We start from the raw sequence: 22,441 nt of genomic DNA on the forward strand, positions 1-22,441 counted from the left end.
ACATTCATAGTGAAAGTACTTCACTACATCAGAATAGGACAGAAATTAAGTAATGGGTCGGCAGAAAGACCATAGTCTACTTATCTCACTGTTGTCACTTAGCTTTTCCATAGATTTGTGCTGTTCATCACACATGTTAGTAAAGGACATTACAGGTTGCAGATTTTGCTGGTGTAACTGCTTATACAAAGATATTAAAGGCCCTTAGGTTGTTCTTAAAGACATATTTTGTGTATGTTGTGATTTTGGAAGTTAAACTGAAACAGCAGCATCACAATGTTGGGATGTTGTCATATGTTTGTAAACATGTATTTAGAAGAAACAAGGACACTACAAGCCAGCCCTAAACAAATGAATTTCATGATATTCTTTTATTAACAATGAGTTTCTCTTCTAATGCAGAGGAATGAGGAACTGAATGAAAGTGATAGGACTGGGTAGTTTCTAAAATTCTCAGTTTGAATAATGGCTAACAGAACAGATAAGGAACTGACTTGGTATTTTATTATTATTTATTTTATTATTATTATTGTTTTGTTCTGACACGGTTGCCTTTAGCAGCATAGGGTCATAAAAGACCATTGAAAATAAATACACAGGGTTTGGGAAATTGAAATGTTAGTTCTGCTTCACTGGCCTAGCACATTTTGTTCATGTTAGAGACAATTCTGGAGCAGTTTTCTCTAATATCCAGTTGAAGACACAGGTTACACCAGTGTAAAAATTGCATGAATGGACGCCTATGGCAGCAGTTCTAGAATTCATTTATGTTCAGTGGACTTGCTTGTTGCCTTTCTTCTATACATCTAAGTATATTCTACTCAAATATGAGTATCTAAAATTAAAAATGAAGCCCAAATACCCTCATGGTACCAGATCCTGTTTGATCTTGGAAGCTAACCTGATTCAGTCCTGGCTAGCACTTTTGAATGGTAGACTGCCAATGAATATTAGGTCTTTCTTTGTTTCTGCTAGTAGTATTGTCTCATATGCATATCTTAGGGTTGTTAATGTTCCTTCTTCCTATCTTCCATCCTCTGGCCTCTGAGTCTAAACCCGCTCTGTGTATGATATTTTCTGCATATAGATTGAATAAATAGGGTGATGGTATGTAGCCTTCCTGACCCCTTGCCATTTGGGAACCTTCTCTGTATTCTGTTCTGATACCAGCCTCTTGTCCTGAGTACAGGTTATAAACATCAGGACAATCAGATGTTATGGCCCTCCCATTCCTCTGCGTGCAAGCCATAGCTTTTGTGATCTGTGCAGTCAAAGGCTAACATAAAGTGCCAAAGTTGGAGTGATGGTGAATGTTAAAAAAACAAGATAAGATAAGATTCACAAGAATTTGTCCTAGACAATGAGAAAATTGAAATAGTTAAAGAGTTCCCAATCCTTGGTTCAAATATTGATCAGAACAGAGACTGCAGTCAGGAAATTAGAAGAAGACTAGGATTAGAAAGGGTTACTGTGAAAGAACTGGACAAGGTCATAAAATGTAAAGACATAACTTTGAACACTAAAGTGAGGATCATCCAAGCCATTGTATTCCCCATCACCATGTATGAATGTGAGAGTTAGACAGCAAAAAAGCTGATGGGGAGAAAATAGACTCATTTGAGATTTGGTGCTGGAGAACGGTAGTGTGAATACCATGAGTGGCCAAGAAGATAAACAAATGGGTCCTTAAACAGATCAAGCCTGAACACTCTCTAGAAGACAAGATGACTAAATTGAGGCTGTTGTACTTTGTCACATTGTGAGTTAAAAATGAACCATTAGGAAAGGCAGTGATGCTAGGAAAGGTAGAAGGCAGTAGAAAGAGAGGAAGACCACATACTAGATGGATAGACTCAAATCAGGGAGGACACAGGCCTGAGCAGAGAGGTTGAGGATAGCGGGTCTTGGAGATGCTTCATCCACAGGGTCATCATGGGTCAAATTCAACTCAAGAACAATAAAACAACTAATACCAAGTGCTGTTGGAAGGAACTGGCAAAGCCACCTCTGAATAGTCCTTTGAAATTCATGGGTTCACTGTAAGTCGACAGGTGACTTAAAAGCATGCAAACAAACTCTCTAGGATATAGAGAAGGGAAATACAACTGTTATGTCGTTTGGCTAAACTTTAGTGTTCAAATGTCCCATGCACTTATCAAATTAAAACAGGAGGACCCTGTTGCTGCTACACGGATGTTCAGACCAAATACTAGGTGGCCCAAATTATGTGTTTAAGGCCCTGTTCAAGCTGGCCTGGGGGCAGAGTTCAAGCATCGCATCCAAATAATGCATGCCCTGACTCTGCCGCCCAGGGCGCCATGCTGCCCTGCGCCGCTCCACACAGCGCACGGTGTCATGGTGCTTCTCTGGCACTGCGTCCATATGACGCAGCACTAAAGGAGCGCTGCCAGGCCACGGCAGTGCTGCTATGGCAGCCTTTCCAGGGCACAAAAAGGAACTGCTTTTTATGGCTCCTTTTTGCAACCTGGAAATGCCCAAACAAGAGCGCAGTGTGTAGTTGCTGCGGCTCCGATCTGTCTGAGATGTACTGCAGCGACAACATTGTGAGTTGGATCCCCACAGGGCTCCAGATTGACTCAGCCTTCCATCCTTTTGTAGGTTGGTAAAATTGGTTTACACATTGTAAACCACTTAGAGAGTGCTGAGTTCACTATGAGTTCGTATAGAAATGTAAACATTATTGCTGTTGCTATACTCTCCACTAACGTGTCTGTAGCAGAAAAAAATTGTCCAACTAAACCTTGTTCAGAGAACAGAATTGGTGTTGTGTTACAGTGGTAAAGGAGCAAGTGTCTGTCTTCAAAGAAGAATAAATATCTTCCTTGACAGAGCAGAGCTTTGTCTGTCCCAAAGATATTTGTGTTTCAAAAGAGTGGCAATTTCCACTTGGTGTTCCTATGCAGTTGTTTCACCATATGGCTATAATATGGTTATTGAGTGCTTACAATACGCCAGGGCAAAGGAAACATTGGCAATAATGTAATATCCTTTCAACAGATCTAATCCTCTTTATTGGCATATATTGATAAACTTCAGCATGTAGTGGTGAATTGAAAATTGAAGGGCTTCTTGTGTTCAGTTGTAGATGATCACAGACTTTTAGGTGCGTTTGGCCTATTAATAGGTAAGTAACATTCATATTTACAGAGAAGAGGAGAAAGTTTGACACTGTTCTACTGGGGAGGATTACTGTCCATTACTTAATTCACAGTTTTCACCAGTAACATTTGCCCTTCTGGACTCACTTAGGGATACATTGTGAGTAAGTTGCTGGAAATCTTAGTCTATACTTCAGAGTACAGTATACTGACATAGTTCATAAAACTCAAATTAGCATGTTCATGCTGAAAAGGGGATTGACTTCTTGTAATTGCATCCTTCTGCTGGTCGGTTTTGTGCCTTCGTGTTATAGACACTGGTGTAAAATTCACTGAAGAGTGTAGTTCTCTGCTTTAGCATTTCTTACCTGAAATTTCTTTAAACATTAGAAACATCTAGGTTTAAATAAATCCCAAAATTAGTTTAATAATTTTTTTTATGAATTGAAAGAGAAACTTAGTAAATATCTGGAAAGTTACTGTATAGAATAAGGCTTCAGCAAAATGTACAAGAGTGACTAAAAAGGACACATGTTTAAACTGATGTTGTTTGATGTAAACAAGTTTACTTCTGTTAGTTCCCCAGGGTTCATGGACCTCAAGGTGTGTTAGCTAGATTTTGTGATGACAAGATTGTCATCTGAACAGAGGCTGGGACATGGTTGTTTCTATCCACAGATCACGTACAAAGTTTGGCATGAACAATCCTCCCTGGTATACAGATCTGTCTTGGGGTACATACCACTAAATACTCTGACATCGGTCAATGAGTTTCCTAATTTTGTGTTCATTCATTCACTTAATATTTGTTAGTACAGTTGAATCTTTAGTCCTCCAGATGTTCTGTACTTCAACTCTAGAATCGCTGATCATTGGCCATATTGGCTGCGGTATCTGAGAGTTCAAAACATATGGAGGACCAAAGATTGAGAACCACTAGAATCTAGGTTATATCCTACCTGTACTATAGTTAGGATAAACTCTAAGACCAACCCCCAAAGTAAGTCATTCTCTAAAAATAACCACCACACCTCCTTAACATTTTATTGTCAGGTTATCCTGTATGGAATCATTCTAATATCTGTAATATATTACTTTGCTACACGTAAATCAAATGGAAGGAGATATGAAGAACAGCTGGAGTTTAGGGAATGTGACTTTTGGCACCAATACCAAATTATGGTTTTGTGGAAGCAAATAGAAGGAAAGAAACCAGTGGACAAATTGCATTACATTTCAGCCAATTTGCCTTTGATCCCTTTCCATAATGGTCAAAATGTACTCCCCCCAGTATAATACTTGATGTATTTCATGAGTCAATCCTGTCTACATTGCCACGTTTCAGATTGCCCTTTACCTCCATGTTGTTGTTGTTGTTTAAGGTTGCTGGAGCATTGTCCCTGAAGTCAGATTGGGCCCAATGTGTAGAAGGTCTAACTCTATACCAGACTTCCCCAGTGTAGTGCCCTTTGGATATGGTGGACTGCAGCTCCCAGTTATGTTGGAAATTGTAGTCCAGCATATCTGAAGGGCTCCAGTTAGGAGAAGACTGATATAAACCCACTAATTGTCTCCAATATGTACAATTGCTCATTTTTAATTTATGATATAGAATAAGTTTAAGATGGTTGCCTTCAGTCTTAATTTTGTTGTTTACTTACTCATTTTGAAAAAATAGCTAATGGAGCAAACTGGAAAGTTATAGGAACTTCCCAGTAGTTAAAAGTTACCTTCAGATTTTTGTGACTGCTAGATAATGTTTGCACTTGGTATTGATAATGCTAATCTAAAATCTAGATTGTGCAGGTTACATTTTGAAGTGCGTGTATGTTTATAAGTGCCCTAATACAAGTTGAAAGCCTGTAAATTTTATTCCTGTAAGATCTGCTTTTTCATGAACACTTTTCTGACACTTGTGTGTTGCTTCTGTTATTGTGGTAGTTATGGTGGTTAAAAGGCTCTTAGGGGCTAGGCATGGTGGGCCTGATAGTGAATTTAGGATCTTAAGCTTCTAACTTTTTGACTTGTACTGGTTTAGTGAACTGGTTTTAACTGATGCCAACCTTGTCTGGACACCTCTTTTCGTGTTAAGACCTGCTTATTTCAGATTATCTTAAATCTTTTCCTAATTGACTTAAGTTAGACTGAAATAGGTTTGATAAAACAGAAATAAGCTTTCATGAAAGAGATGTACTAGTTGAGCTATAGCATCATCAGTTAGCTGTTCTTAAAACCAGATTTGTTTTGTGTGCTGAAATGCTGCAGCTTTACAGCTTTTTTAAAAGTGGCCTTTTCTGTCAATTATTTGGTAAATGTGGATCAAGTATCTTGCATTGCCAGTTTTTGGGTAGATGCTCCCCTGTTACTGTAAGATGGAAGCCATAGTTCCCTTTCTTCTATTTAGATAATTCATCTTGATGGTTTCAGTCCTTGTACTATATGTACACGGTACTTGATATCATTAAAATGAATGTAACTGTTATTGGAATGTCATTATTGTAAATAAATTATAGTTCCTTTATTCAAATTAAGTGTTAATGATGAAAATTACACACACACGCACACACGATGGATTCTTCCTTTTGCTTAGTAACAAATTCTATTGATCAGTGATTCTTAAGTCTTTCTGTGGGTGACTTGTCTATACATCAGCACATGAGAGAAATCTGAAATTTTGTGGAAAGCTTGGAAATTTGAGTTTTGAAGCTCAATTATGCATCAGCCCATGCTAGATATGGAGATGATGGGAGGTGTAGTCAACACATCTGGAGATTACCAGAGTGGGGGAGACTGCTCTGCAGTAAGAAACATTTAAAAAGGGATTGAAGCATTTCTGTAGTTGGATCACTTAATAAAGTCATGTTAAAGGGTTGCTTGCACTAGAAACATGTCAGTGACAGATCTCTAGCAACTTGTTTTCACTTTGCATTTCTGGTTAGTATACACTACAATTCCCAAGATGCTGCAGTTCTTATTGCATCTTATTAAATCTTATTGCATGCTGGGACATGTAGGCTTTATTGGTTATGTAAAATCAGCTCTACCACACACATTCAAACCATATAGCTCTTAGTTGTAATCTGTAAAACAGAGGTGGGAATAATAGAGTCTTCCAGATTTTGCTGGATTATGTATCTCAGCAGCCCTAGCCAGAATACCCAATGGCAAAGAATACTGGGAGTTGTAGTTTAACAATGTCTGAAGTTCATGCATCTCATCCTTGCTGTAAGATCTTAATGATGCTGTTTTTACAAGGTGATTAAATATGTAGCTTTGGTTTGTTTTTAGAAAAGTAGTCTGCTGGAGTCTTGTGGTACCTTAAAGACAGACACATTTATTACAGGCGGACTTTTGTAACCTTCACTATCAACTTTGAATTGGGAAGATGTAGTATGTAGGCCATGAAAACCCACTGAATGAGTTTCAGTCTATCAGCCTCAGAAGACGGCAATGGCAAACCCTTTCTGAAGGAACTTTCCAAGAAAACCCTGCAATAGGGTGACCTTAGAGTTGCCATAAATTGGAAATGGCTTGATGGCAAACAACACACAGACACAGCATGGAGGAAGATATCCACTTATGTATTGATGCAGAAACATTTTAAAAAAAGAAAAGTGATTTTATTTTTTATTTTTTATTTATTTATGGTATTTATACCCCGCCCTTCAGCCCTAATGGCTATCATTATATCAGACAAGTGTATATTTTACACTTGGCAGTTCTGCTCAGTTCTTGTGTTACGCACTTAAAAGTAAGGCAGGATTAAAAAAAAAATTTTTTTTTTAGTAATGTATGTTGGCAGTAAGAAGTCACAAAGATGTGGTCTAGGAAGTTTTATTGCTTACATTAAGAAAAAATAGCTGTTTCGCTGAAAAAGTCTGAGCTGCATCTATAGTCTGCTTTCAGGAATTGCTTTTTGAAGGGTCACATATGTTTGCTTCTTTTATTTCTTTTGACTGTTTCCTTCCAACTTCCAGTCTATAAATGCTAAAATACTACTCTTGGTTATCGAAAAGCATTCTTAAGCTTTTGTGGAGGATTTTGAAAGTGCCTCTGGATTGATATAGGTTTGATAAGTGAGCCAGATGGATGCTAGAGACAATTGGAATAAATGGTTGGAGTTTCAGACAAAGAACACAGTTAATAAGATAAAGCAATTTGAATGTCTGTAAGACTCAGTGTGCATAATTGTCCAGAAAGGGATGGCTGTTTACTCTTTCAATCTGGTGTAAAACCTTGCTTCAGATCAAATGGTATGTTGTACTATGAATGCCTCACTGTTCTGTAGTGGCCTAGCTGAACTGGGATTCTTTGCTCCTATGCAGACTAACAGATTAGTTTATTAGAGCTTTAGAGGTCATCACTGAGTATTGTGGCTAGATGAGGAAACAGTTAACAGGGCAGTGTCTGATAAGGTGGGCAAGTAGATTAGGAAGTGCTGGCTCAAAAGACATAGGAAAATACTCATTGCTTCCTTCTCCAGCAGTGGTGTTGCAGCTCTCTCTCTCTCTCTTCCCAGGAAGAAACTTTTGATTATAAGCAGTAAAATGCTCTCCTTTAAAAAGAGAGAGGGAAACTGCAGAGGGTTCTGGGATCATTTGCCATCACCTCTGGACCCCCATGGGCTGCACTAGTCGCTTCTGGAAGAAAATAGAAATGGCTGGACATTCATTTCCTGTTCCCAGAAAATTCCTTTTGTAGCCAAAAGTTACTCTGCCCCCCCCCCCCCCACACACACACACAGAGGTTTTATTAAAGAATTATGCTTTTTGGAGGCGTGATTCTCAGTCGTTTGGCCATTTTTTATTATTGGGATGTGGAGCAGTTGGGGGTTGTAGAAGTGGCCTTGGAGACTGCATACATTTTGTAGATTGCATAATTCCCGCCACTGCTTGAGAATATAGCACAACCCTCCCCTCCTCTCTTGTAATAGAATCCGTTTACCTGAAATTGCAAGTGTACTTCTTTTCCTAGGATGTGTTTGTTCTTTTGCTATCACCATTGTCTAATTATTAATTTGATTTTGCTTACAAAATCCAGGTTACCAGTTTTACTGGCTGATGGCTAATTGGGCTTAGTTATATGGCTAAATATGTTGCCAGTACTTTGTATCAAGTGAGCCAAACCTCATAATATTCTCACCTGCACACTAAGGCTTTGGGAAGTGGCTGAATCAATTTTAAAACACTGTTCAAGATAGGGATCTCAGTGGGAGGGAGGATATATAGGACAAGCAAAGTGAATGCAGTTTGTGTTCCAGCTCTAAGGTGAAGAGAAATTGGCATAAAGGAAGCGGATTTTGAAGTGATGGCTGTAGTTTCCTAATGTCAAATACTGTTAAGATTTAATGTCAAATAGCTGGACAGGATTTCTTGTTTAGAAGCAAGTGCAAAAACTTTTCCTTTGCTTTAGCATTTGCTGTTACCAATGGATATTTTTTTCTTTTTTACAATGTAGAAAGAGGAGTATTCTTTTTAAAAATACTTGGTAAAGATCTTTCTTAAATCATACATGTATAATATATTGGTCTAAGTAAGAAATTACTTTAATAAGATAAACAGTAAACTTTCCTTTCCTAGAGTCCAGCCTTGCTTTGCCTTATTTTGATCAAGGATGGTAAAAGGTGAAATGAAGACCTTTGGTCAAGATAACTCAGGATATAACTGAAAGTTAGAGAATGGAGATCTCCTCCTTAGAATCCATAGAAAAATACACCGCTGCTCTGATTCTTCATCATGATATTTATGGTCAGTATGAGTTGGAGCCAGTGTGACTTAATGGTTTGAATGTTGGACTATGACTCTGGAGATCAAGGTTCAATTCCCAACTCCGTTATGACCCCCACTGGGTGTCTTTGGGCAAATCGCATGCTCTCAGCTTCAGGGAAGGCTGTGGCAAACCTCTGACCAAATCTTGCCAACAAAACTCCCCCTAGGGCAGTACTTCTCAAATAGTGGGGCGGGCCCCCCAGGGGGGGCGCGAGGCTCTGTAAAGGGGGGGCGCGTGAGGCTCAGGATACAGTGTTATGCAGAGGTGTACTTATAACAATTTTATAGACAAATGATACTATTTACAGTCGCGCGGGGGGCGCGAAATGTTTTCTTCTTCCTAGGGGGGGCATGACAGAAAATAATTGAGAAGCACTGCCCTAGGGTCACCATAAGTCAGAAATTACTTGAAGGCAGCAAACACACACATGGGTTGGAGATTATTAAAATGCTATAACTAGAATAAACAAGAAGAACAAAGAGACATATTCAGGGGTAGCTGTGTTGTCCTTATAACAAGGAACAGTAACATCCAAAATCCCCCAAACAGTGATACCTTTAATTGGCCAATCAAAATGCACAATGTGCATTGGCCAATTAAAGGTATCACTGTTTTGTGGATTTAGGAAGAACAAAGGTTAGCATGCAGAACAAGTACTGCAGTCTCTCAAGTCCATGGCCTGCGAAGCCGGTTGTAAAATGTATGCCCTAGTTTACTGAAGGAGTGTCACATTGATAATGTTCGTGTGGATTTGGGAAAGCATCTGTAAGATTAGATAAGACTGGGGATTGATAATAAAGGCATTTAGATTTTTGTCTGAAAGCCATAATCTTTAATGTCGAATAGGGTATATATCCTAAAATTATGCCTCCTAAAAAGTTGAGAAGAAAGGGGACTGTCAACATTATATATTGCTTCACTCTTCGAAATGAATTTTATATTCTTCCCCTTGCATTATATTAAAAACTAGCTTCATCCATTGAAGCTGAACAATGGGAGATTCAGGGCAGATAAAAAGGAAGAACTGCTTCACTCTGCATATGATTACATTTCCCCCCTCAAGATGTGGGGGTGGTCACCAATTTGGAGAGTTTTAGAAGAGGATTGTTAGTCAGATTCTTGGAGAATACAGCTTCTACTAGCTACTGGTCATAATGGCTATGTACTCCTTCATGATCAAGGCAGCATGGCCCTGAGAAAAGATGTCACAGTAAAAACAAGAAGAGATAAGGACTGATGCCTTAGTGCCATGCTTGTGGATTTCCTGTAGGCTTCTGTCTGACCGCTGTGGGAAACAGGATGCTGAAGTAGATGAGCATTTGGTCTGATCCCACAGGGCTGCTCAGCTTAAATTCTCTGCTTTCTGTTCTGTTGTGAAAGCTGGCAGTACTCCTGTGAGAGTTGTCTCTTAACTAGTTGTTTTCCTGTGCAGTTTAGTCTGTTGGTCTTGTTGTGTGCCTTCAAGTTGTTTCTGACTTGACAGTAAGGTATAGACAGTAAGGAGAACCTATCATGGGGTTTTCTTGGTAAGATTTGTCCAGGGGAGGTTTCACATTGCCTTCCCCTGTAGACAGAGAAGTAGAAAACTGCAGTGTCTTCCAATGACTCCCTTGGGTTACCTCATTCTCTCCTTCCCCCATTTACCTGGCTCATGTTGGTGTGCCCTGTGTGCCACACAGTCCCATATATGTTTATTCACAATTACGTCTCATGCTCTTCAGTGGAGGTTAATCCCCAGCAAGTGTGTCAAGATTCTAGCTGCAATAGCATCTCATTTTATGATTCCCTCTGGCCACTGGACAGGTAAGAGAACTGAGATCACCATTGAATGGAAAGGAACTATATTTGTCCAGTCTGTCTCTCATGTTAATTGACCTCAGTTTCAAAGTTGTGGAGTTTCCATACTAGTAAATAGAATAAAGTGGTAATTCAGTTGTTGAAAGATGCAGTTGTTTGGGAAATGGCTACATTTCCAGCCTTTCAGTGGCAATGTTCATTGCTCTCATTTTAGTAATCTGAGTTCCCAAACAACCCTAGAAGTGAGGAGTTGAAATGGTAAAAATGATATTGGTGGTGCCTTTGTCTAGCAGACTTCTAATGTAAGCCCTCATGCAAATGTTCTCTTCACTATCTTTGCTGATCTTTCATTTTATTCATATGGAATAATATAAGGGTTGACAAGGAGGAAAATGTATAAACTGGATGTGTAAGTTGGAGAGAGTGGGATAAAATGTTATCCTTTAACCACCTAAAGTTGTACAGGAGTGATTGTCCTTGTGCTTCTATAGAAGCTACTGTTCCTTAGTGCTACTCTTGCTTTAATTTGAAGGGCTTGGCCTGGTCAATGTCACTGTAAAGAGGGAGGATATTTTCATGGCCATGGCTGAGAGTAGCAGGAAACGTTGCACTTTTTCAGGTGGTATGTGTTTTCTTATGTGGATGTATGGATAGGGATGCATACTCTGTACACTCAAATGTAAAAGATTGCTGGTGATTGGTACTAGGTGGGCAAAGTTTTTTGGTTATGAGTACTGTGCAGTAACTACTTGCAACAGTTCTACTGAACTTTATACACATATTTCAACAGCTCTGTCATGCTTAAGGAGGTTCTGGCTTTTCCAGGGCAGATATCTCTGAAACCTTGAAATATGGTTTGTCTGGAGTGTAGAGTACAAGCAATAATCCTTTGACCATCAAGCCTCCAACTCCCTGAAAAACTGGCATCTGTACACAGCCTTTGAAGCTGCTAGGAGGAGCGAGGGAATGTTTGTTGGCTAAAATGAGAATTGGGTAGACTGCAGACAGTCCCACATGAATGACGCTGTAGGAACCTCAGCTGTAGTCAGCAGGTCACTTAGTTCTGTAACACACACTGTTTTCAGAGAAATTCTCACATCTTCAGCTTTCAATGCACACCTGGTAAAATTGTAGTTTGCTTTAAGCCTCTTGTTTTTAGAGTGCAGTAACGGCAAAAAAAAAAGAAGATTTCTTTGGTTTCACAGCGTTGGGAAAGTTCAGTAACCTGTTCAGCTCTGTTGGATTAGAGAATCTGTGTCTGGAGACAACTTTGGGCAGGCCTGTGCTTGTTACTACTTTATATTAAACCAGTTTAAGGACCTGGCCTTCTGCATTCCCACATGTGACGTGCACTATTCTCTGGAGTCCTTTGTTTTTTAAAATTGATCTACCTGTATACTGGATGGCCACACAGCCTCTGTAGCTTATATGTGGGAATCCTGAAGTTTAGTTACTAAGGACTTGAAGTACTGGGGCATTAATGTCACCTAGCATCCATAAACACTTCTAAACTGCATCGATGTACACTTAAAATTATAGTAATACTAATTTATTTTAAAAGGAGGAGGAGGTGCCATAGCTAGATCGATGTAAAGAGCATAAACTTTTACATATATGTGCAATAAGCATAAATTAACAGCAGAGGAGCATGGCTACATTAATTCCTAATTTACCTGTAGTTAATCTGATTGCCTGTTCACAGCCCTTTTGTTTCAGTGTTTTGTGTTTACTACATTAATGACATTAAGAATCCCATGCGTGGAGCCCAAAATCATATCACTGAGATAGTTGCAGTTATCTAATTGGGAGTGTCCAACCAAGGAAAAATGTGTGTTAATACCCTAACTTTCTGTCAGTAGCTTATGGAACACACCTTCTAATGTAGTTGTTAAAATGCTTTGGACTTTGACAAATCTGTATGTCTTGAATCACACCAATATTATATAGTTTAGCAGCAATAGTATTTACGTTTCTGTACTACTGTATAATGAACTAAGCACTCGCTAAGCAGTTTACAATCTGTAAGCCAATTGCCCCCAACAAGCTGGCTACTCATTTTACTGACCTGTGAAAGGATGGAAGGCTGAGTCAACCTTGGAGACCCTGGGATCGAACTCACAACCTTGTGGCTGCAGTTTAAAATTCATTTTGAAGACTCAAAAAGATGTGCAAGTCCCTATGAGATAACAAATGTGTAAGAGAGGTGTGTATGTGTACATTCATCCCTCCACATTCGCTGGGGTTAGGGGCACAGAACCCCCATGAATGTTGAAAAACCTCAAATAACAAAAACCTCTTTACCTGAGAGAACATCTCTCTAGGAATCTCTAGGTCCTCCAGTGCAACTCTGTGGTCAGCATCTGCCAGACATTAACCATAGAATTACGCTGGAGGAGCTACAAATGCCAAGTAGAGAGTTTTCTCTAGGAATCTCTAGATCCTTCAGTGCAATGTTTGATTAAAGTTGACCACAGAATTGCAGTGGAGGACCTAGATATTCCTAGAGAGAATATGTTAATAAAATACATGAATACTCAAAGCTGCAAAAATCAGAGCTGCAAATGTGGAGGGACAAGTGTCTCTATATATGTGTGTGTGTGTTTGTGTGTGTGTGTGAGAGAGAATATAACTGGCCATCCTTTTCTTTTCCTTCCTGGAATTTCCATTGTCCACCCACCACAAATATCAAGTGCCAGCAGGCTGCAAACCATAAAATGAGTTTGTTCAGGGTGAAGAATGATTTGTTGCAAACTTTTAAGAGGAAGGAGGGTTAAAAATCTGGTTTTATAATGGAAGAGGGGGCTGAACTTTAAGTGTGGAGGAGCCGCCACAGCTCCATAATTGCTGCACTGTGTCGTGTTGCCATGGTTCCCTGTGCCTGTGTCTCTGCATGGTTTCTGAGAGTAGGGCCAAGACAGCCAGTCACATCAGAGCTCCTGTGTACGTGTTTGGGGAGTTTCGACTTGTTCTGACAAGGAAGTGATTAAGGAGCCAGTGTTCAGGGTGTTGGAACAGGAGTTGGGTATTCCCCCATCCCAGATTCCTCTCCTCCTTCCTCAAGTTGAGGAGCATACAGGGGATGATATATTTTTGCTTACTCCCTCTCGCCATCAGTCCACCAGTCACAGGATGATGACATGAGATGTGGGATTCCTCCTTATACCAAGCGGCGGGGTGGGGTAGCTGTGGGGAAGGGAGGCTGCTGCCTTTGGATTGGCTGTGGCATTTCTTCATCAGAGATCCTTGGCCGGTTTGCCATCTGCATAAGCTGTGAATACTTTCCTCTGGCGCAGACCTTGTTCCTTGGGATTGCATCATCTCTGGGAGAGCAGCCAGGTCCGGAGCACTAGTACAAAGATTTGTGAAGCAGATGCGGCCTGTTCTGTCTCTGAAGCATTCCTTCTCCTTCCTGCTCGTCCTTCCCCACAGGAATCCAGAAAGAGAGCTTGCTTAGAGAGGCTCTCAGGAGGTCAGCTGCCCTTTGGACTCTGAATCCCAGCTGCTTCCTGTACACCTGGCTGATGCAATGTCTGACTTTGAAATCACTGCTGGAATTCACTCTGGAGCTGTTCTGTTTGCCTTTTCTGGGAGTGGCAAAGCAGGCAGAGTGTGCCTGTCACATGGTGTCTTTGAATATAAGAAATGTACAGCCAGACTTGCAGATACAGGGTTGCTTGCCTTTCTAATCCGGCAAACTATTCCTGGCAAATTTTGTTGGGTCCTGCCTTCGCTTGGTGACAGAAATCCAGAGTGTGCACAGTACAGTCGCTGGCTTAGATTCAGTAGGTTGCTGTAGCCTGTGTGAATTGTCCTGGGAATTTGTACATTGCTGATGTGAATGTGAGTTCTTATCCAACCAAGGCTGCTTACTGTGTTATGACCCAGTGGATTACACAATTTTTCTTTCAAACTCCTTGTCTATTAAATAAATACAGAATATTTATTAAAATAGGAAAGTATTGTACTGACAAGGTTTTTATTTATTTACTTATTTACTTATTTACTTACTTAAGTTATATGCCACCATTTCCCCAGGATGTCAAACCCCCTCTGAACAGATCTTGCCAAGAAAACCCCATGATAAGTTCAACTTAGGGTTGCCATAAATTGGAAGCGACTTGAAGGCACACAACAATCACAACCATGTCGGGTCAAAGACTTACTTACAAACACTTTATATTTGTTCCTGACATATTGTTTTGAGTCAGAAATGGATAGTGGAGGCCTTGAACATTTAGAGAATCCTGTTGCTAGTTGCTTTGGAGTCAACCTCAACTCATGGTGACCCTGTGAATGAGACTTCTCCTGTCCTGTGCCTCTCTTCTCAGTCCTGTAGGGTCATGCTCATGGTCTCCCTGTTTGAATCCATTCATCTTGTATTCAATCTTCCTCTCTTTCTCCTCACTACCTTCCCCAGCATCATTGTCTTTTCTAATGAGTTGGACCTTCTCATGATCTGTCCAAAGTACAACAGTCTCAATTTAGTTATCTTGGCTTCCAGGAAGAATTCAGGCTTGAATTTTTCTAGGACCCAATTATTTTGTCTTTATGGCCATCCACGGTTTCCTCAGCCGCCTTCTCCAGCACCCCTAGCTTTCATTCGATGAATGTAAAGAATTTATAATGTCAAAACTGCAAGAAGTAAGGTGATGTAATTATAGTATTAAATAATGGATTGTTCTCTACATTCCTTGTTCTTACTGTAGTGTTTGTTAGATGCATCATTCTGTATATTTGTGTGCTCTAAAAGAATAAAGGGACTTCTTCTGTGACATAATGCCTGTCTTTGTGCTGTTCCAAAACCACACCAGCTGCTTTGCTGCTATGGTTGATATCTAACTAAGATCTAATGTGCCTTGTGCTGGCCTCTTCCTTATGTGTTTTGCTTTCTCGGAGTGTGGTCTGGGGAGAATAAATCCAGAAGTGTAGGCTTAATTTTTCTTCACTGGAGTGTGCGTTTAAAATTATTTTATTTCTGAGATTTTGGTTTTTCATTAATTCTATTTTAGTATCAGCTGTGTAAGACCCAGTCTGGAGATGAAGGTTCATATCCCCACTTAGCCATGGAAACCCACTGGGTGACCTTGAGCAGGTCACATACTCTCAACCTCAAAGGAAGGCAAAGGCAAACCCCCTCTGAACAAGTAAGCTCATGGTAGGTTTGCCTTAGGGTTATCATAAGACAGAAATGACTTGAAGGCACACAGCAATAATCAACTACATATGCGACTTACTTTGGGTTTATGACACAATATAAGCAGTCTTTTGATCTCCGATGTTAGCTGTTCTCACTTTCAGTACATTTATGTATACATTCAATAAATACTGAAAAGTGATTAGGAAAATGTTTTCAGAAGTAGTTTGACAAAGAATAAAAGCTTGTAGAATTGTGCTTTGCTGCTGCTTTATTGGTTTTGTGGAGCTATCAACAGCAGTTTGCAAAATGTGCCTTTTAGAAAGCTTGTAACTAGCATTCTGTTCCATGGTTATTATCACAGCCTCCTCTTCCATGATTTTTATCACAATCTTAAGTTATCAGGATGATTTGGATTGATAAGTCTTGGCAGAGGAATACCGAGGTTCAAATTCTTGCTCAGGCTGGGACATTTTAACTGGTGACTTAGTGAGAAGGACAGGAATTTTGAACTTATTTCTTAGGGCTTATCTCACATGGTAAAATATAAGAGTGAAGAGGTTTTTGACCTTGAATTCTAGAGTAAAACTTGGATGGGATCCTAACTTTGCAAGTGAAAACCCCATTTGAAGTAGCGTTAGTGGTGCATATTTTGTCTGCTGCTGAACCTTCTAGATTTTTTCATGTCTTTCAGGAGAGATTTGTGGGGCTTAAAAAATCCCTCTTGCCCTGTATAACTAAAGGCTTGAATTGAAGCTATGGAATCACTCTTGTATTACATGAATTCCATGGCTTCAATTGATGCTTTTAGTTATGCAGGGCAAGTGGGATTTTTCAAACTCCACAAATCTCCCCTGAAAGATATGAAGAAATCCAGAAATGTAACATATTAAATAAATAAATACTTGTCTTATTTTAGATGCTACCTTTATCCCAAATTTGACTCGAGATGGATTAGAAAAAATGCTTAAAAACAACAGTGATAATAAAACAGTACACTTTTAAAACAGTTAAAACACCACATTAATTTGAAATGTGTAATCCTTATAAATACTAGGTTAAAATATAAAACCATTAAAAACATACCAAAACAAAGACCCCAATAAGAACTCCCTGGGCAGTTATGTATTAAAAGCCTAATTGGGGGGGGGGGGGGGGAGGGTTTGCCTGCTGATGAAAGGAGAACAGAGAGGGGCCAGACTAGCCTTCCATTGAAGGGAGTGCCAGAAGATGGGAGCAGCCACTGTGAAGGCTCTCTCTCGTGTCCTCACCAAACAAGCCTGCCATGGTGGCAGGACCTAGAGAAAACCTTCCCCTCAAAGTTCTGGCAGGTTTGTTTGGGGAGATACAGTCTTTTAAATGCTCTGGACCTAAGTTGTACAGTAGGAGCATGGAAAGTCTTTGTAAGGGAAGGTGTTTTAAAGACCTTTCTGTTATGATCCTACCTTACTCTTCAGATCCTCCAGAGCATATTTAAGTTGTATGTATTTGTCTCTACACAGTTCAGGAGTGGGGAGCTGTGCAGCCCACCAGGTGTTGGTGTTGTATTTCCCATCAGTCCTAGCTAGCATAGCCAGGAGTGAGGAGGTATTCTAGGAGCTGCTGTTTAACAACATCTGGAGGACTACACAATTCCTACTCCTGCTCTACATAGTAAGTACCGTATTATGTAGCATGTAAACATTTAGTGTGAATATACGGTGAAGCTCACTCTCTTTATTTTAATACATTCCTGTTGGGAAGCTGTTCTGGGGTGCACACTAGATTATAAAGTTGCAGTGCCTCTCAGAGCAGTGAAGATTTGACTTCAAAAAAATCTGTTCATCTAAAAATTCAGAGACCCAATTTAGCTTCATAATATATTGAATCCTGATGTTCTTAGTTTGTGGCCAGTGTATGGTTGCATCAGCTGTGGCAAAATAGTAATACTGGTAGGGTCTTTCTGATTAAAGGCAATTTTGGTAGGAGCTCAGTTTTCTATACTTACTCTCAGTGTTTGTTCAGAAATGGAGAATCTGCTGTATTCCAAATGAATAAGTCTAATCATTTGACCATTAAAAACCTGTCAGAGCACCACCACCCCATTGGCCGAAATTGAAACAAGAAGGGATTGATGTTTCTTCTGGTTTCAATTTTTATTATTTTTGGCTGATTTTGGGAAGGGGCTCTAGCAGGTATTTAAGCTGTGGAGGAGCTTTGGGGAGAAAAATATTGTGTTTTGCAGCGGCTTTGAGCTGTTGGGAGTGTTGAATGAAAAAAATCCACACAATTTTAGGGGGAAGGGATTAGGGAGCCTAGGGGCCTTGGGAAGGATTTCAGGGGCTGCACTTTAGGGGCCCATAGGACTCATGTAGCCCATGGGCTGTGCCCCTTGCCCCACAGCCTAGGGAAAGAGAAGTTGGATGCCATTTACTTGAAATGGAAGTAAGGACACTTTAGACTCTGTAGCCAGTGGATCACCAAAATGCAAATATTGTGACTGTCACTGTCTTGCTAAAATAATTACCTCAGTGTTGTTATCTTATGAATATGGCAGTAAGTTTAGTGAATGTGGTGTATTTTCAAGCATCTAGGTGTGATGAAATTTCCATCTTAACATGGATTCATGTTTAAAAATAATGAAATAATATTAGTGAGGACTTGCTCCACCCTAACCTCTGCTATCACAGTTTCAACAAGCTTATTCTAAACAAAAGCTGATAAGTGTAACACAAGGCTCTGCTACTATCTCTTTAATGTTTAATTTTATTGGGACTCATATCCAGGCTAATGCAAGGGATCTGAACTGACTGCTTCCTTGATTGTTATTAGAATGTGAGGCTCAGATCCAGAGGTGGACAGCAGATCACTGCCAGTTGTATCACATCAATAATTTGGATAGAAACACTGGGTAGCAGCCTGTTCTTTTGTTTCCATAGCCTTCCCATGGCCTTCTTTCCTTTGAAGGACATCAGAGTTCCTTGTTCCATCTCTTTACATTCACTTGTTTTCTTCTTGACTGCTGATCATGAATTTACATGCCTCTTCCTAGGCTACCAGCTGGTTGCTGATACAATTATTCTTTAAACTGCAGAGCTGTTGACCTAATAGTTGGCAGTAGTGAAGATGTAAAAATTATGCTGATAGACATCTTAGATTTGTAATTATTTTCAAATAATCTATTTTCTGTTTAACTGTAAACTCGTTTTATTATAGAAAAATTGGATATAAATGACAAAATAATAAAATAATAGCTTGTATTTAGTTTCATGACTTTCCATCATACACATGGTGAAAGTTGCAATTACTTAAAAAAAAAAATTCTTGAGGTGGAACAATATTCACTTTTGATTCACCAGTGATTCTGGTGATGCATGTCTTAGGTTGTGTTGTCTGTATAGCACTTGTTGGGTAACTTACTGCCTGAAGTGTGAGATGTGAATAGTACAGTGGTTTCTTCTGTTTTCAAGGGTCTTGATACACTTCGGGTACCAGAATACCCTATGCCATGTCAAATGAAAAAGTAAGTGAGTGTTGGAGACCTTGGGTAGATTGACAGAAACTTTATTTTTACAAGTCAGTTTGTGGCTCCCTAGAGGTCTATCCCAATTTCTGCCCATTTCTCTTTTCATTTGTAGTGCAGTTTTCTGTGGGCAGATGCCCTTTTCTGTCTTCAGAAGACTGGTAGAGGTTATCGCAATTGTTGTGTGTTAAACATTTCTAACAATGTTTGATGCTTTACATTTTATTCATTATGTAGCCCAAAGAGAATTCTAATGACTGGGCATCCTTCTGTTGCCCTGTCTGAGGCTCAAACTGGGCTGCAGACCCTGCCCCCTTCTTTTTGAGAATGCAGAGACGTGGCTCATGAGATTCAGTAGAAAAGGATTAAGCCCCCACAGAGCCGTCCTTTTGGTTTAAGCCCAGCCTAGTCCAGCAGAGGGGGCACCCAGCTTCATTGTCTTATTGTTTTTATAAACAAAACGTTTCAGCTGGCTCTTCATCTTACCCCTAAAGTCTCAGTCGCATCAGTCAGATGGGAGTGGAGAATAAAGAAAGATGGTTGAAACAAAGATTGCACTGTTCTCTTTCTCTTACGTCTTGAATGTTGGGGTAGCTTCAGATTTGATTGATGCAGATGATATACAGTATTTGCCTTCTTAGCCTGTTTGGACCATATCGATGTAGTACCACTAAGAAGCAATTGCTGTTGTCATCTGTATTTGGAACAGCTAGCCTAGATCTGTCCATCAAACCATCTACATGTTCTGGCTATAGCCCTGCTCACACAATTTTGTGACTTATTTTTTGGTACGGGTGAGGATTTTTTGCTGAATGTGAGCTGGGCTGCATTAGCAGCCTCATTTTAGCTCTTTCCAGTATGAGTGCTGCAGATTTCTGAACAGCCAGAAAAGATTACTCCCTTATCAAGTTCCGTTTGCTGTCTTTTCTCCTTGCTCTTGTTGTTATTGCTGTTTTGTGTGCGCTCTGGTCAGAGAGCAAGTTATTTTGACATTAGGTTCAATGCTTATCACTTTTTTTGGTGCTTCAGAATGAAACAGTGATAATAATTGTAGGGATGAATGAAAGTTACCTGATAGGGCTCCTGTTTTTTTTCATTGCAGATGTCTCTTCTAGAAGGTGTCATTCATAATTGAAGTTGGATTTTTTTTCCTTTTAGAGGAGAAGCCTTAGTGTTCTTCCTAATTTCCTGTGAATCTGGTTTGGGGGTGTTGTTGCACTAAAAGAGTAGGCCTTTCTGTCACTTATGTGGTTACAAGGAACTAGATTCAGTGGGGGCAGACCCCGTGTTTGGGCTGTTTGCCAGACAGAATGGAATCATGGGGATTCCCATGTCCATGTCTGTGGATGCTGGGAGCATTATTTTTCTTAGAATGCCAATGCAATACAGATTCGCAGCCAGTACAGTAGTGTGAATTTCCATCCAAAGTGACAGCCTATAAAGAAACTTGCAGTATCACCATCCCTTATCACATGTATCTCTGTGTGTGCACGCACACACACATCCCTATCCTCCCAGCACCTGTGTTACATTCTTTCTTTGCCAAAATTGTCAGGCCGTGAAATGTAGCACGCCCCCCCTCCCTGTGTAAGCGTTCCTGTTACGGCTGCAGATAGTTTTTTTTTTCACTGCAGGAACATCCTGGAGAGATTGCTGAGCCCCTCCCAGTAGGATGATGTGAGCCCCGTTTCTCCGCCTTCTCTCAGAGGAGAACAAGGAACTGCATTTTCTAGGCAGACCTATCAGAGAAGTAGTGTGATGTCTGACGTGTCTTGCTCGCTGAGAGATGGGAGTTGAAGTTCTAGGCCTTTGCCATGTATTTTAACCTAAGCTAGTAATTGTTAGAAAACCTGTGGCCTTGTTTTTTGGCACAAAAGTTTCCATTAGTGACATGTCTGGCTAGAAGAAAAAGCGAGGGTCTAGACAAGGATGAAAGGGAAACATTTCTCTGATCTCTGTCCCCCTCACCCACCCACCATCACACATTCATCCCCACATATGGGTAGTTTGTGAAGATAGGGAAGTTCTTGAAAGCCTCCTGAAATGGTGTGGGCAGCAGCTGTTCCCAATTCTATGCAGCAAGAATGAACAGATTGCTAATTAGTAGTATGTATAGCTTGAGAAAAGAACCATTGGTTTGGCAAAACAATCTGTGGTGAGGTAGGATGGATGGGATAACTAGTTTCCATTTTAGAGGAAGCAGTACTTACTGGTAAGCTTTTCCCACCCCCTTAATCCGTAAGCTCCTGCTGCTCCCCTCCCTGAGCTCCTCCCATAGCTGCTGAGAAGACTCCAACCGCACAGATATTCCCCAAAGGCAGCTCCTTGCCCAACCCTGGATGCACCTGCAAGGCACAAACAAAATACCTCCCCCACTGATTGGAAGACCTCTGAACTCTATAGAGATAAACACTAATAGGTTTTGCACTCAAGTCTTATCTACATTTCTTACCTGCAATGTTCCCCCCCCCCCCTCATTTTGCCTTTATTCCAGAACTGTTTTCACTTAATTAGAAATACCACTAAACAGCGTGTCAGGTCTAACTAGTGTATGCATGTTTAAATCACTGTTTTTCTCTGAAAAATGTATAGAAGTAAGGGGCACTCCTTCTTTAATGGCTGCTTCTGTACATTTTCCCAAATAATTATTTAAATGGGAGCCTTACATTTGGCTCTAATATGAAGCACATATATTTAGTGCTGTGGCACCAGTGTATGAAACATTAATGGAGCTTTGGCCACTGAGGTCCAAAACACACAGCATAAATAATCCAGTTCGAAACTGCTTAAATTGGTCTTGGCTCAACACTAGGGAATTCTGGGAACTGTAGTTTTCTGAGACATTGAGCCTTCTCTTTCAGAGAGCTCAGGTGCCACAATAAACTACAATTCCCAGGATTCCTTAGCACTGAGCCAGGGCAATTAAAGAAATCTCAAACTGGATTATTTCTGCAGTGTGTTTTGGACTGGAGTCTACCCTTCAGTTTGCAGCCCTCTGCCCTGGTCTGTTTCTCCTTTCAGTATCTCTTCAGACACACCCCTGTTCTTTTCTCACATCTCTTCTTTGTCCCAAGTTAGCATGGGGAAATCAGATGTATCATCATAGTCTGTAAATCTGTG

The 22,441-nt window shown here is 40.2% G+C and overlaps 1 protein-coding gene across 5 annotated transcripts in view; it reads left to right on the plus strand.

The window, feature by feature from the left end:
* The window catches only part of SETD5 (SET domain containing 5), a 73,193-nt gene that overhangs the window by 13,027 nt on the left and 37,725 nt on the right, over positions 1–22,441 (plus strand). The window contains exon 1 of one of the 5 annotated variants that reach the window (XM_089517538.1): positions 10,633–10,691. The exons of the other annotated variants lie outside the window; for them this stretch is intronic. The gene's annotated coding sequence lies outside the window, so the exon portion shown is untranslated. Of the gene's footprint in view, positions 1–10,632; positions 10,692–22,441 lie in introns of those variants that run through there. 5 annotated transcript variants of the gene reach the window in all.

The sequence above is a fragment of the Sceloporus occidentalis genome, unplaced genomic scaffold (genome assembly GCF_023333645.1).
Source record: "Sceloporus occidentalis isolate IW3139 unplaced genomic scaffold, rSceOcc1.0.p SCAF_1, whole genome shotgun sequence".
NCBI lineage: Eukaryota > Metazoa > Chordata > Lepidosauria > Squamata > Phrynosomatidae > Sceloporus > Sceloporus occidentalis.